This window comes from Cebus imitator, unplaced genomic scaffold (assembly GCF_001604975.1).
Source record: "Cebus imitator isolate Cc_AM_T3 unplaced genomic scaffold, Cebus_imitator-1.0 Scaffold144, whole genome shotgun sequence".
Lineage (NCBI taxonomy): Eukaryota > Metazoa > Chordata > Mammalia > Primates > Cebidae > Cebus > Cebus imitator.
Window position 1 is genome coordinate 2,223,301 of NW_016107459.1, and position 14,970 is coordinate 2,238,270.

General features: G+C 38.4%; 1 protein-coding gene across 2 annotated transcripts in view; it reads right to left on the reverse strand.

Annotated features, from left to right (window-relative positions):
• Positions 1-14,970, reverse strand: part of UNC5C (unc-5 netrin receptor C) — a 381,554-nt gene that overhangs the window by 111,702 nt on the left and 254,882 nt on the right. The gene's annotated exons all lie outside the window — the stretch shown is intronic.

Here is a 14,970-nt window from a genome sequence, read left to right on the forward strand (position 1 = left end):
TTTACAAACTGTTGTTAGATGGACACAAAAATGCTGGAAACCAGTTTGTCATTTTAAACACATTAGGGGCACATGCTTCAGGAAATAGGTTTAACTAAATAATCACTGAATACCATATAATTATTTTGTTTTAGTGGTTTGGCTTTAAATTCTACATTTAATCTAATTTCTAGAGTTAAAAAATTAATTTAGTCATAGAACTTTGAAGCAGCATTTTTTCAAAAAGCCTACAAAATTTTTATTTCATGTATGTACAGTTTGGTTCTTTCCAATAAAAAGTTATTAGAATTTTACCCGGTGAATTTTAATAAAAAATTAATGTCTCTGTTCTGTCATCCCAGGTCCCTGATAAAGACATAAGAATCTGAAAGCAGCATTGCAGTGGATTGAACTAACGAGTGGCAACCCGGAGACTCTAGAGCAGTGGTCCTCAGCCTTTTTGGCACTAGGGACCGGTTTCATGAAAGATCATTTTTCCACTGACCACTGGAGTGGGGGTGTGGTGGGATAGTTTTGGTATGAAATTGTTCCACTTCAGATCATCGAAGATTAGTTTGACTCTCATAAGGAGTGTGCAACCTAGATCCCTCACATCCGTAATTCACAATAGGGTTCATGCTCCTGTGAGAATCTAATGCCGCCACTGATCTGACAGGAGGCAGAGCTCAGGTGGTAATGCTCACTAGCCTGCCACGCACCTCCTGTTGAGCGACCTGGCTCCTAACAGACCAAGGACCGGTTCTCAGCCCAGGGGTTCGGACCCCTGCTCTCGAGGTGTATCCCTAATAGAACTCTACCAGAAAGCACCTGGAAAATGTGCTAAGAAAAGACTGCATTGTTACACACTTGCCATTTTGTTTAATTTCTTGGCAGAAGAAAACTCTCAAGACAATAGGGGTTGTGAGAAAATTATAGATCTATGAGGGTCTGGGGCAAGATAAGAGATCCCCAAATATGACAAAATTTCCATCAGAAAAGTGCTTCTAATTTGATTGTTAAGACACTGAGTATATTGCAGAAATGAACATTTGGGGCTGGGCACGGTGGCTCATACCTGTAATCCAAGCACTTTGGGGGGCCAAGGTGGGTGGATCACCTGAGGTCAGGTGTTTGAGACCAGCCTGGGAAACATGGTGAAACCCCATCTCTACTAAAAATACAAAAATTAGCTAGGCATGGTGGCATGCACCTGTAGTCCCAGCTACTAGGGAAGCTGAGGCAGGAGAGTTGCTTAAACCTGGGAGGCAGAGGTTATAGTAAGCAGAGATTGTACCACTGCACTCCAGCCTGGGCGATGGAGCGAGATTCCATCTCATCAACAACAACAACAAAAAGAAATGAATATTTGGAATCCACAGAGTTATCATAACTTTAATGTTATCTAAACCATGTAATTGTCTTACATCCAAAAAACATGTTGACCAAATTACCTACAGCCTCAAAGCATAATAATCAATGGCTGCCTTAGAACCTGCTGATATGGATTTTTTTACATTTTGCCACCCCACGCATCCCCCTGACATCTCTTTTGGTTAATTTGTACTCTTCCAAAGGAAACATTAAAAATTTTCTCTTCTGATGTGGTGGTTTCTGTTGGTTTTTGATCTGCACTGAGATAAAATTTGATGAAACACAAGATACCAATAAAAAGAGCAGCAGTGAATAACTTTCATGGGCTAAAATGTTCTTGACAAGGTATATCTTGTTTGTAAAAAGTGATCCTGAGGAACTGCTGCCTGATGTGGGGTAGGGCAAAGACATAATAATTGGAATGAGTTCTCAAATTAAATAGCATACTGACTCACTCTGATTTAAATGAATCAAGATATCACAAAATGAGGGATAAGAACAAGAAAAAGAAAGGCATATATGTATCCAAATTGAGCAATTTCATTTAACATTCTTCATTGTCTCCATGTGGTAGACATTTTATTAGGTGCTTAGGATCAAGATTACAAGATGTACAGAAAGAAGACTAGAAATGTAAGCTGAGGTGTGCTTATGAAAAGCCTTTCTGTCATGCTATGGAATGGCAAATCCTCAAAGGCTTCTGAGCAAAGGAGCAAGAGCAGAGACCAAGAGTGTGTAGCAGAGTGACTGATGGATTGAGGCAGTGGTGAAGAGTCCGAAGTTAGGGACTCATTTGAATAAATCGTGATGGATGATGGGGTCTTGGACTCAGCTAGTCATAGTGGACGGGATAGGAGGAAGCATTCTAGAAATAAATAGATCATACCTTGAGGAAGATGTAGGTATTTGGAGAGTGCCAGGAGGCAAAGATAATACTATATTCTTAGCTACTGCATCATTAACTTGGTACAGTACAGTATCAAGTTGGGCAGGGAAGCAGAGAGAAAGATAAATTCAGGCCGGGCGCGGTGACTCATGCCTGTAATCCCAGCACTTTGGGAGGCCGAGGCGGGTGGATCACGAGGTCAAGAGATCGAGACCATCCTGGTCAACATGATGAAACCCCGTCTCTACTAAAACTACAAAAAATTAGCTGGGCATGGTGGCGCGTGCCTGTAATCCCAGCTACTCAGGAGGCTGAGGCAGGAGAATTGCCTGAACCCAGGAGGCGGAGGTTGCGGTGAGCCGAGATCGCACCATTGCACTCCAGCCTGGGTAACAAGAGCGAAACTCCGTCTCAAAAAAAAAAAAAAAAAAAAAAAAAAAAAAAAAAAAAAAAAAAAAAAAAAAAAAAAAAAAAAAAAAAAAAGATAAATTCACTTTGGTACATGTTAAGTTTGCCATATCCCTGAAAAATATCAAATTGAGAAGTGTAGTAGTCTAGATCATGATTTCTAAACCTCAACCCTATTAATGTCGGGACTGGGTCATTCTTTGTGGTACAGTTGTTCTTTGCATAGCAGGATGCTTAGCAACATCCCTGGACTCTACCTTCCAGATGCCATTAGAAATCCATCCCAGCCTTAACAAAATAAGTGCCTTCAGACAATGCCAAATGTCTCCTAAGGGGAAAAATCATGCCCAGTTGATAACCACAGGTCTAGGGCTTGGAAAAGAAGGCCTGGTAGGTTTTTTTGTGCTGCACCAACTAAGCAATTGCGGAAGCACTGGAAAGAGATGGCATCATCAGGGAGAGACTGGAGCATAAAGGAAATAGGACAGTGACATTCAAGAGGAAAAGCTGTCAGCCAAGCGGTAGGCAAAAACACAAGGAAGTTAGTGTCAGAGCAGCCAAGAGGAAAATGAAGTTTTAAAAAGTGGAGAGGTCAATAGGAGAAATGCAGTGAAGGACTCAGAAGTACTCAAAGGAGAGAAGTCATTGGTCTGGGAAGCGTAGGAGTGAAGGGGGAGCAGAAGCCAAGCTGTGATGAGGAGTAACCAGGAAGTGGGGAAATGACCATTCTGGGCACTGTAGGGGCGGAGGGAGAAGTTCTCCCTCACCCTCTGAAGGTTCACTGGGAAATCAACTAAGTCAAAAGAGGCAGATTAATTGGAGAGAAGACAGACAAAGGTACACATGGGAGCCTTTGGAATGAAGATGCAAAGACCCAGGGATAATTATCCATTTTTATGCTTCTGTTCAACAAAGTCTGGTCAGCCGTATAGAAAGGATATAGGACAGAAAGGATATAAGCTAATGCTAATAGACTGAGAGGTGAAACCCAGCAAGACTGTGGGTCTAGATTTTTCCCAGCCTCTCTGAGCATTCATTCATTCATTCCTTCATCTGGGTGTCGAGCAGGACCCTCTCTGGAATGGTGGTCTCATGACCCATGATCTCACGAGGTAGGTTAGGTAAATTTTTTATGGCCACTTTTTATAGAAAAAGGAGGATGGAAATTTAGAATGATATTTTTCAGTTTTGGACTAAGGGGATTATCTTTGCCATGGCTGGCCTTGAGGAAGAATGGAGAGACAGGAGGCAAGAAAGTCAGAGAAAATCTTTTGCTTCTGAGTGCTTCATTTTGGGGCATTGTTTTCTAAGTCCCAGCAGTATCTACTACTCATTTCTAAAATTTTAAGGTGACAGAAGTTAGTGGCACCATTAATGGGCAGTGGGTTTGAATGCAGCATGCTGTAATTCCACTCAGAATATGGTGCAACTTTTGGCACAGTTTTCTGATTCTACATAAAATGAAGGCACATTTTATGTAGACCCTTGTTTCTTAATTGAGAATGGTGACAAACACAGTCATCTACTTCAAAAGACGAGTTTAACTAAATCATTGAATACCACAGAATTATTTTAAAGGGTTGGCTTTAAACTCTGTATAAATTTGATCTAATTTCTAGAATGATCTCACATTGAACCCCCCACAAGGCAATACTTCTTCCTGAAAAACACTTTTAATTCCTGCCATAAAACCTCCTCTCTGGCTTTCAGGTTGTGTAATGAGCATAGGATATATCATGGCCAGGCAGCACAGAGGCCGCATATTTCAGCATGCCTCCTCACTACCCTGCGAGGGGAGGAGAGATAAGATTTTAAGCATATCTTTTATCAGTTGGAAAGATGTGATAGAAGGCAGGTCAGATGCCTTGCAGGCAGAGTGAACACAAGGGTGATGAATGAATAAGAATGAAAAACGGACACTTGTCAGCTAGGAATTAGATGTAAAACAGAATGGTTCAGAATAATGTGGGCATTCTTGTCAGAAAAAAAAGATGAATTTCTGCCCTTGGAAGACCTTTAGGATTCTACATTTCTGCTTTCTTTCCATTAGTTATAAGACTTCCACTGAAATAAGTATGAAGTCCTTTCATTAATAATGTAGATTACTTTTGCAAAGTCAACTTGATTGGCATGCCTCTAATTTGGTCACTGATTCTGCCAATTAAAAGCTGTCGTCATATATATGCACTCGGAGAGATGTTTACTTAAGAACATGAATATTGGTTTACTAAATCCATACACTGAAATCCAATGAGCAGATGTAGAATCAGACCTGAAACAATATGGATTTCTATTTACCATTTATACATAACCAAAGAAAGTCCCTTTGGACACACACATGTGCACACAAGGTCTCATTTTTGGGGGGTAGAATTTTGATGCTTTCAATGATTTATTTTTCTGCACAATATACTGTGGTTACAAATTAGCTGTGATGCCGAATACATGAATTCGTGGCATTCTGCAAACATTAGCTCTGCTTTGTGACAATGTGGTTAGCAGAAAAGAAGACTAACTGGGAGACAGAACTTTTCTGTCCTTCATTTTCCACATTTATGAAATGAAAATAAATTACTAGATGCTTCTGAAGGATACTTTTGCTCTAAGGAGCTATTACTGAACAGACTAAGATTGAAATATACATTTTAAGGGGGGAAAGCTTATCATTTGCAGAACAAGGTACTTCTTGGTTGTAATTATGTGTCCAAGAGAAATAACAGATGAAATTATGTTTCAAAAGTCAAGGAGTTGATGCATCTTTGAAGACAACAGCTTATAATATTCTACAAAGAATAATTTTCACAGAAGCTTTTGAACACTTGGAGCTACATGTGTGCACAAGAGTTAGAAACGAGGGAGAGGAGTGGGTTACAGGAATTTTTTCTTATTAAAAAAATTAGCAAATTCTTTGTGTAAATCCTGGAGAGTAATATAATATACTCCACAAAAGCAGATGAAAAGTAAAGCCCCAATGATTGTAAATACGCTAAGAATTATTTCTTTCTCCATGGGACAGAGAGGACAGCAGAGGGAAATGGCTACCCAACACAGTTTGGAAGGAGCCCATCATGTCAATGTGCACATTTAAAAACGGGGCAGAACTGCCTCTTCCCAGTGCTATTTCTTGAGCAACTTTGCCTGTCACTGTCTGAAAAGTGTGAGTGTGGCCTATAACAGGAAAGCTGAGGCTCTGGTATCACAGGTCATACTAACATCTCTCTACCTGTGAGCCCTGCTAATTTTAGAAGAATAGGAGAAAATACCAGCAAAACGATTTCCCTGTGATAGTTAAGCAGGTAGGTTGTGGATACCATTGCCTTGAATAAGGTAAGCATGTTTTTATTCCATTTTAAAAATGATTTACATTTATTAAAAATATTTATTGTCTCACCAATGATATTTCATTATGCAGAAAGATTTACTTATTAGAATAGAATATTTCTATTATTTTCTATCCATTACTAAGCACAGAATAACTTTTTTGTAATAAAAACAAAATATTGGTGATGTGACAGACTGATAGTATGCAGTAAGTAATTCTCCAATAGGTATACTTCAATAGACTATTCTAGCAGAAATCTAAATCCTTAAATTCCACAGAATGAGATATAAATGAAATGTTACATTATTACTGTTGGTTTATTTTTTTAGTCTCCATCAGGTTTTGTGAATATTAAAATAGATAATGAATCTGAAAAGTTTGGAAGATTATAAAGCAAAAAATATGTAAATTATTACAATTACATTTATTATTACTCAGACAGTTCTGCAATGAAAGGTGATTACTTATATGCATGAATTTTGTACACATCTTTCTCATACACACTTTGGCCATGTGGTCCATAAACTATAGTATCTAGTATTCCTTATTATTCTTATAGAATTTCAGGTTTATTGCAGTTTTTCAAACTGAGTGTCATGACCCTTTAGAGGGTTATAAAATCTATTCAGTGGATTAAAATCTAGCATTAAAAAATATGAAACTGGATAAACAGAAGGTATGAATATATATCATACATAGTCTTATGGATGTATATATGTAGGTACACTCATATGTTTTTGTGTGTAAGGATTCGGGTGTCTAATTGATTGTGATATCAACCTGTTTTTTATTGCAGGTCAAATAGGTCTGAAAGCCAGTGGGTAGGCTAACAGTGTGGCTGAGAGCAAGGTTTTGGCACACACAACCCTGGGTTTAGGTCCTGACTCTACCACTTGACTATCCACTGGACCTTGAGCACATTGCTTAGCCTCTTCCTGCCTTAGTTTCATCAGCTGATAAATGGGTATCATTTCACAGGGAATATAGGAAGGGTCACCTATAAAATTCAAAGCACATGCCTAGCATATAGTAAGTGTCCAAAAGATAATAACCCCCAATCTACTTTTTCCCCAAAGTAGTAATAAATTTTATTAGGTTATATATTTACTGTTATCCCTATTAATCAAAATAAACCTAACCAAGTGAGACAAAGCAATTGGGAGGGCTAATAACTGAAGGTGATATTTCATGAAGAGATAGGCAGGTATTACCCTGTTGTGCTTGATTAAAATACAGATTCTACTCTCAGGTTGGGCCCTGGGAATCTACAGTTTTAACAGACTCCACAGGTGTGTTTTCTGCATAGCACTTAAATCTGAGGAGCACTGGTTAATGAGGTGATTCACTGATTGTGGAACACCAAGATATGCTCGGGACTGTGGGTGCCGTAGGAGGCTGTGGGCGCTGTAGGAGGCCGCGTGAGCCACGCAGATCTGCTTCTGCACTGTGGCTCTACATGCCTGGCTTACAGTGGGTCCCTACTGGTGTTTCCACAGTGTCCCAGAGCTCATTTTTGTACCAGCTGAAGGTTGACATTGTCTAGCACAGGACTTGAATTTCATAAGTCTCTAAGGGTCATTCAGGTAACACAAATGGGAGAAAGCTACGCATAAGAATTTTTTTCTTGAAACACGACACCCTCCTGGGTTGTCTTTTTTTTCTAACTTTTAATGGAGACAGGGGCACAAAACCAATCAATCAGCTTCCTCTTTACTCTTGTTGCTTAGCTCTGGCTGCACGTTGCCAATAAATGCAGGCTCAGTGGGCCACAGACCCCATATTTGATGACTAACAGAAGTTGGTAATGTGGATTTTTATGTGATTTTTTTTTCAAACTGTATATGTTGTCAGCTACTGAAAACTTTATCAAAATACTTGTGTGGGCCAATATTTCGAGGACTAAACCAAAAAACTGGGATGCCATATTGGGCCTGCGGACTGACACTTTGAGACCAATGGTCCAGAAAGTTCAATGCTGAAAGTGGCGAGTTACCTTAATGTTTCTTGTGGGCTCTCTCTCACCTCAGAGAAAATCCCCAGAGCCTTTTGCTTCTGACTTTCAGACACTTAACCAAGAAAGCCAACCAGAGATGTTGGTGAGTAAAGCTGTTTTTGTTAGTAGGATTGCATAAATAACACTTCATAAATCAGTATTTTTTAATTATTTACTTATATTCCCTTTCCTGCTTTCCAAAAGAATGTTAGGCAATAAATGTGGGCACATCAGATTAGTTGACATTTTTAATAAATGTAAACCATTAGCACCCGAGTTGGGAAAAGGAAAAGCTTCTTGACACTTTGCAGTCATTTCTGTCATTCTTGATGACTACTTAGAATAAAAATGCCCCTACATTCTTTTCTGAACCAATGTTGTCATTTCTACAATTGCTTTCAGGTACAGCAGGAAACAGTTAAGAGTGGTTATGATCTTAATTCTTATTCTATAGAGTAGGAATGGCAAATATTTGGAACCCCTGTATTCCCTTTCAATTCATGATCTATACTTAATTGACCATGATACTCTTTTCTCCAGAGTCTGGATTTAGCTTCAGGCTCTGCTCCAACATAGGACTTTGGGAGGCCACAGCGGAGCAGGAATTAGCAGTCAAGATGCAATGCATTTGCATCCTCAGCCTGGAGTTCACCGCACATAACTCCTGATATGGAATGTGTCTGCACAGTTATCACCATGTGTCTATTTGATATCATGTCGCTGCTTAGTTATACCTCCAAACACAAACTTAATCCCAGCCTTGAATGCTGCATTTAAAATTTTTAAAAATTATTTGAGATCAAGTAAATCTTGGCGCTTGGTGCTGAGTACATAGTAGCTCCTTAAATGCTGAGTTAAATTCAATTCCCAAAATAATCTGGCAATTACCTTTACTGAAGGCCTGGGAACAATTTCCCCTATGATGTATAACTATAAAATGTCTTACAAGTCACACAGTCCAACTCCCTCACTTTACAGATTATATAACTAGAATGGTGAGAGGCTAACTCACTTGTTCAAGCTCACCAGCTATTTAGAAGTGGGTTATTCCATCATGTGAATTTGCTGAAAAATGAATGCTGCATAGTGGTTGTATTTGTTTCTGGTGGAAATTTCTACACACTTCCTGGTTTAAAACAACAGAAATATATTCACTCTAAAGTTCTAAAGGCCAAAAATTTGAAATCAGTTTCACTGAACTGTAATCGAAGGGACAGCAGGACTATGCTCCCTCTGAAGGTTCTTGGGAGAGACCATGCCTTGTCTCTCCCAGATTCCAGGGGCCACCAGCATTCCTTGGCTTGTGGCTACATTCCTCTAATCACTACCTTCGTGGTTACACTGCATTCGCTTCTTCAATCTGTGTCAATCTCCCTTTGTCTTTCTCTTATAAGGCATTTGTGATGGCATTTAAAGTCTACCTGAGCAATCTAGGAAAATCTCCCCATTTCGAGATCCTTAACCAAATCTGCAAAGATCTTTTTTCCACATAAGGTAATATTTACAAATTCCAGAGACAGGACCTGATGCCTTTAGGGGTCATTGTCTATCCTACTGCTGTGCATACAAGCATGGAGCCTGGATCCACTCTGCCATAGTTTAATCTTGGTTCTGTACTTACTGAGATTGCTATGTTTTCATTTCTTCATCCATAAAATGAAGATAATTCAAGTACTTATTATACAGGGCTATTGTGAAAATTTTGAAAGGTAACATACATTAAAAACTCAGGACAGTGCAATTACCTAAAGAGTCCTCCATCAATATTCTCATTTACATACCCACTTGATCCAGCCCCCAAATCAGCATTGCTGTCAAGTGTTCACAGAGTTGATGGTTACATGGATATTTATTTCTTTAAATTTTACTAAGAAGCCAAACTCCAAATAACAGAAATAAGCTTCTTGCTTCCCAAATTGAACTGGTCTTGACAAAATGGCTCTCAATCTATGGAAATTCTATACTTAGAAGAGCTTCATGTTGTTATCTGCTGCTGGCCAACTTATGCACTTTCTGACCCAGGCCTGACCCTGCATTAAGCAAATACAGCTGCTGTACTATGATTCACATTTTCATACTTTCAATCGCTTTTCAGTTAATTATTTTACACATTCAATGAACAAAGGTGATGAACACATTCTAAATTTTTTTAAAAAATTGTTTTAATATATTTTCAAAGTGTTCCTCTACCAAATAATTTCATGGTCGCTCAAAGTAATAATACTGTGTTCTTAAAGGGGAAAAAATGTATCTTTCCTCCAATAATGATGGAAGAAGCTAATTATGTTGTCATAGCAGAGTAGAATTTATGCTTAAATCACCAATTCTGGCTGTTAACAGAAAATAACTGCTGTGAACCAACCAGTGAAGCATATTTTGGAAGAACTAGATTAGCCTTCAGAGCTTTGGGCATTTATTAAAAGTGAAAAATGCCTGAGTTAATGCCACAGAACCCTGAAATGTGAGCTTGGTTTTCTTTTCCAGGAATAGAGTATCTAATTTTTTGCTGGAATTTTTTTAAATAAAGAAAAATATTATTATGCTAAGCAGCTCTTATTGTGGTTTGTAAATATAATGGATATAGTACATTTAAAAATTGAAGCTGGGTGCGGTGCCTCATGCCTTTAATCCCAGAACTTTGAGAGCCCAAGGTGGGGGATCGCTTGAGGCCAGGGAGTTTGAAACCAGCCTGGGCAACAAAGTGAGAACCCCCATCTCTCCAAAAAATACAAAAACTAGTGGAGTGTGGTAGAAGGTATCTGTAGTCCCAGCTACTGTGGAGACTGAGGTGGGAGGATCGCTTGAGCCCAGAAAGTGAGGGGTGCAGTGAACTATGCTCACATCTGCGTGACAAGGAAGACCCTGTCTCAAAAAAAAAAAAAAAAATTAAAGAAATAAAAAGCTGGGTGGCATTTTTTTACTTATCTTTCTTTCTCAAATATTGTAAACCATAAAACAAAGAAAAATCAACTACATGCAGTTCCCTCTATAGTTTGAAAAGTTGAGAATTGTTACTTTTTTGCAACTGTGTGCAAAGAACTGGACTATTAAGAGAAAAGTTTGTTTAAAACTCAGATTCAGTATTTCCTAAACAGCTGATATGGGCAAGTTAGGAATATTTCCATGATTCTGTTTTGTTATTTATAAAATGAAGGTAACAAAACTTCCCTCATAGGATGTCGTATGAGGATTACGATAGTTAACATGAACAAGGGTGTTCTAACAGGGTTAGGCGCACAGTAAGCATGCCTTAAACGTTGGCTACTAGGACAGAGACGACTTTAGAGAAGAAAGAATAAAGAAAATAGATTTTGATTTTTGTCCTGTTATTTTATAACCTCATTTTGCTTTTGTAAGGGATAAAGTTTTTGTTCTCTCTTAGGAATTTACCATGAAGACTTTTGTAATATCATAACTTATAACCAGGAAGAGAGGTTAGAATGATCTGCAGCAAGTCAGCAGAAGGTTAAGCTTGGTAATTTCTTCAGTCGTGCCAAGACCTGGCTAACACTTACTGCACTGAGATCATTTAAATGGGAGAAACTCCAGGGAACAAAGCGTCTTTAGAACGGAAGGATAATTTCAGTCATTCTTTGTTATTTCTTGACTTTTGTGCATTTATAGGACAAACAAACACATTTGTATTCAGATAGTCTTGTTAAAGAGTTTTTTTTTAAAATAAATATTTTACAGCTAGCACTCTAAATGACATCCACTACAGAAAAGAGGGAGAAAAAAAATCCATACAAGCCACTCTTTTATATTCACACTACATCTTTAGTTTCAGAAAAAAAATGATTATATGTCATCACAATGTTTTTTAAGGTATGTCTTAGGGATAAATAATAAGAAATATGCCAACTTTATGGATGAGGAACCTGACAAACCAAAAAGTTAAGGCTCTTTTCACAGAGTACAAAAAAAGAATGCAATGATTGCAGACATGCTGTTTTCTTGCAAATAAGCATTTTAGCCATAAACTTCACTTTTCATACAGCATAAAACATACTTTAATAACACATTTTTGTCCAGTGGGTTACCAGCCCTGCCTATAACATATGTATAGATGATTTCCCCCCAAATATGACTTATGAGGCTGTGTTCTATGAATTTGTTGTCTACCTCTCAGAATAAATATGAGCTATAAATGCCTATGAAATTGTGGGGCATGCATGAAACTTGGGAACTTCTGCCTATATACAAAAGCAAATATGTTTGAAAAACTATAGACTGACAAAGGTATGCATTGTAATATTTAATCTTGAAATAGGAATAACATGATAAACTAAGATAACTTTCAAGATTTATATAAAAAAGATTAATTAATTTATTGTTTAAATGTTTTTCCCTTATCTAAAAATGTTGAAAGTACGTATTTAATCTTATCCAATTCAAAATATGGCCTCTATTACTTATAATTGGATTAATGCAGGCTTTAATGGTTGTTATGCAAGGTATCAGGCCACAATTCAGAAATGTACCTTAGGAAAGTGACACCATCTATTCTGATGTACGGGGGAGCCTTCTGAATTCTAGCAAGACATTTGGCATCAGGCTACTAGAACTGTTCATAGTATGACCTACATCTTTCAGGACGCTTGTTTAAAGAAATGCATTATTTTTGTTAAATTGTGTAATTAATTTTGTCTTATGCCAACTAGAATAGACAGGTGGAAAATAAAAAAGCAGAATATAAGGCCGCAAGTCAGGACTTCTGCACATGTGAACCAACACAATAATTCATGACATTACATATATATCTAACTGCAGATACTTAAATATAGAAATGCCAATTCATTCATTCCTTTATGATATTTCTTGACAAGAATACATTGTGACAAGAATCATCCTAGGCATTTTGAATTCATCAGTGAAAAAACCAAACACGTATCTTTGCCTATGTAGACCTTACTTTCTAAGTGGGTGAGCGGGAACAAAACACAAACCATTAACTAATAAATAAGTAAATGTATGATGGGTTAGAAGGTGAGAAGTGCTATGCAGAAACATAGTAAGTATAAGAATGCCATGGGGGCGAGAAGAGTGGGAGCACAGAGGCAATCAAGTCCAGCTACCTGATGTTCTTGAATTCCTTGGGGAAAAAGCATTTTTATTAAATGAACAAATGATTTGAATTGAATTGTATCATCAGTTTTCCCCATCATGTGCTTTCAATTTAATTCAATGTTATTTCATTTATTTATGTTTTAATTTATTTACCACCAGCCACAGGCAAGACACTTCTTTTAGGCTCTGGAGACAACAAGAAAGAAAAGAAAGCCTCTGTCCTTGTGAAGCTTACATTCTGGTATGGCAGGTGGTTAAGTTGAAAGAAAACAAATAATGATGAGGAAAAATCTTACGGAGAAAAATAAAGCAGGATTAGGTTTAGGCGAGTGACAGGGTTGAGGTCAGGACAGACAGACCCCTCTGTAGGGTGACATCTCAGCATAAATCTGAATGAAAGAAGAAAGTATGCCAGTTTTAGACTTCGGGTAAGAATGTTCCAAGTGGGAAGAAGCGGTTGTTGCAAACAGCCTCTATGTGAAATGAATCTACTGCATTCCGGAAACAAGGAAATGGGTGTGGTTAGAGCAGACCAAGCATAAGAAGAGAGGCAGGAAGCCAAGGTCCTTTTATGCTTCTATATTATAAATAATAGTGAACTTATAATTTTCTTTTTTTTTTTTTTTTTTTTTGAGACAGAGTCTCGCTCTGTTGCCAGGCACCAGGCTGGAGTGCAGTGGCACGACCTTGGCTCATTGCAACCTCTGCCTCCCAGGTTCAAGCAATTCTTCTGCCTCAGCCTCGTGAGTAGCTGGGACTACAGGCATGTGCCACCATGCCCAGCTGATTTTTATATTTTTAGTAGTGATGGGGTTTCTTTTTGTCTGCCAGGATGGTCTCCATCTCTTGACCTCATGATCCACCCACCTCGGCCTCCCAAAGTGCTGGGATTACAGGCGTGAGCCACCACATTCAGCCCATTTTTTTTTTTTTTCTTTTGAGACAGGATCTCACTCTGTCACCTAGGCTGGAGTGCAGCGGTGTGATCATGGGTCACTGCAGCCTTGACCTCCTGAGCTCAGCCTTCTGGGCTGAGGCAGGAGGATCCCAGCTGGGATCACAGGTACATACCAACACACTTGGCTATTTTTTTTGGAGGGGGAGCTTTTTTTAGAGATGAGGTCTCACTATTTTGCCCAGGCTGGTCTCAAACTCCTGTGCACAAGTGATCCTCCCGCCTTGGCATCCCAAAGTGCTGGGATTACAGGCCTGAGACATTGCACCAATTATAAACATTATGCATGTAGAGAATAAGATGTTTTTGTGAATTGCCAGCTGATCTGCAAATCCTTGTCTCCTCCTCCCTTCTTTGTACCCAGTGGGCTGGTTAAACAAGTGGACTTGTCTGCTCGCCTGACTCACTGCTCCATACACCAGCTGTGTAACATCAGGTGATTTTTTACCTCCCTTTGCTATCAATTTCTTCATCTATAAAATGGGAATAATCATAGCACTCATCACATAGTGTCCTTGCAAAGACTGAATGACTTAATACATAAAGCATGATTGAAACAGTGCTTCCATTATTATCATTATTATTGTGGAGCCTATCTGTCCAACGCAAACCACATGAGGCTTTTAAGCACTTGACTTGTGGCTGGTCATAACTGAAGTCATTGTAAGGGTACACACCCCAGCTCTGAAAAACTAGTATGACAAAAGTAATGAAAAGTATTTCATTAATACTTGTCGATACTGGTAATACTGTTGAAATGATAGTTTAGACATATTGGACTAAGTGAAATACATTACTAAAATTAATTTTATGTTTCTTTTAAAATTGTGGCTACTAGAAGAGTTTAAATGATATTGTGGCTGGCATGATATTTTCTACTGGACACTGCTGTTTGAGGTAGTGTGCTGGCTACTACGGACTCACAAATAAGACTTGATCCAAATTCACAGGTGGTTCACAAATGTAGTTATAATCTCAGAGAAAAGGAT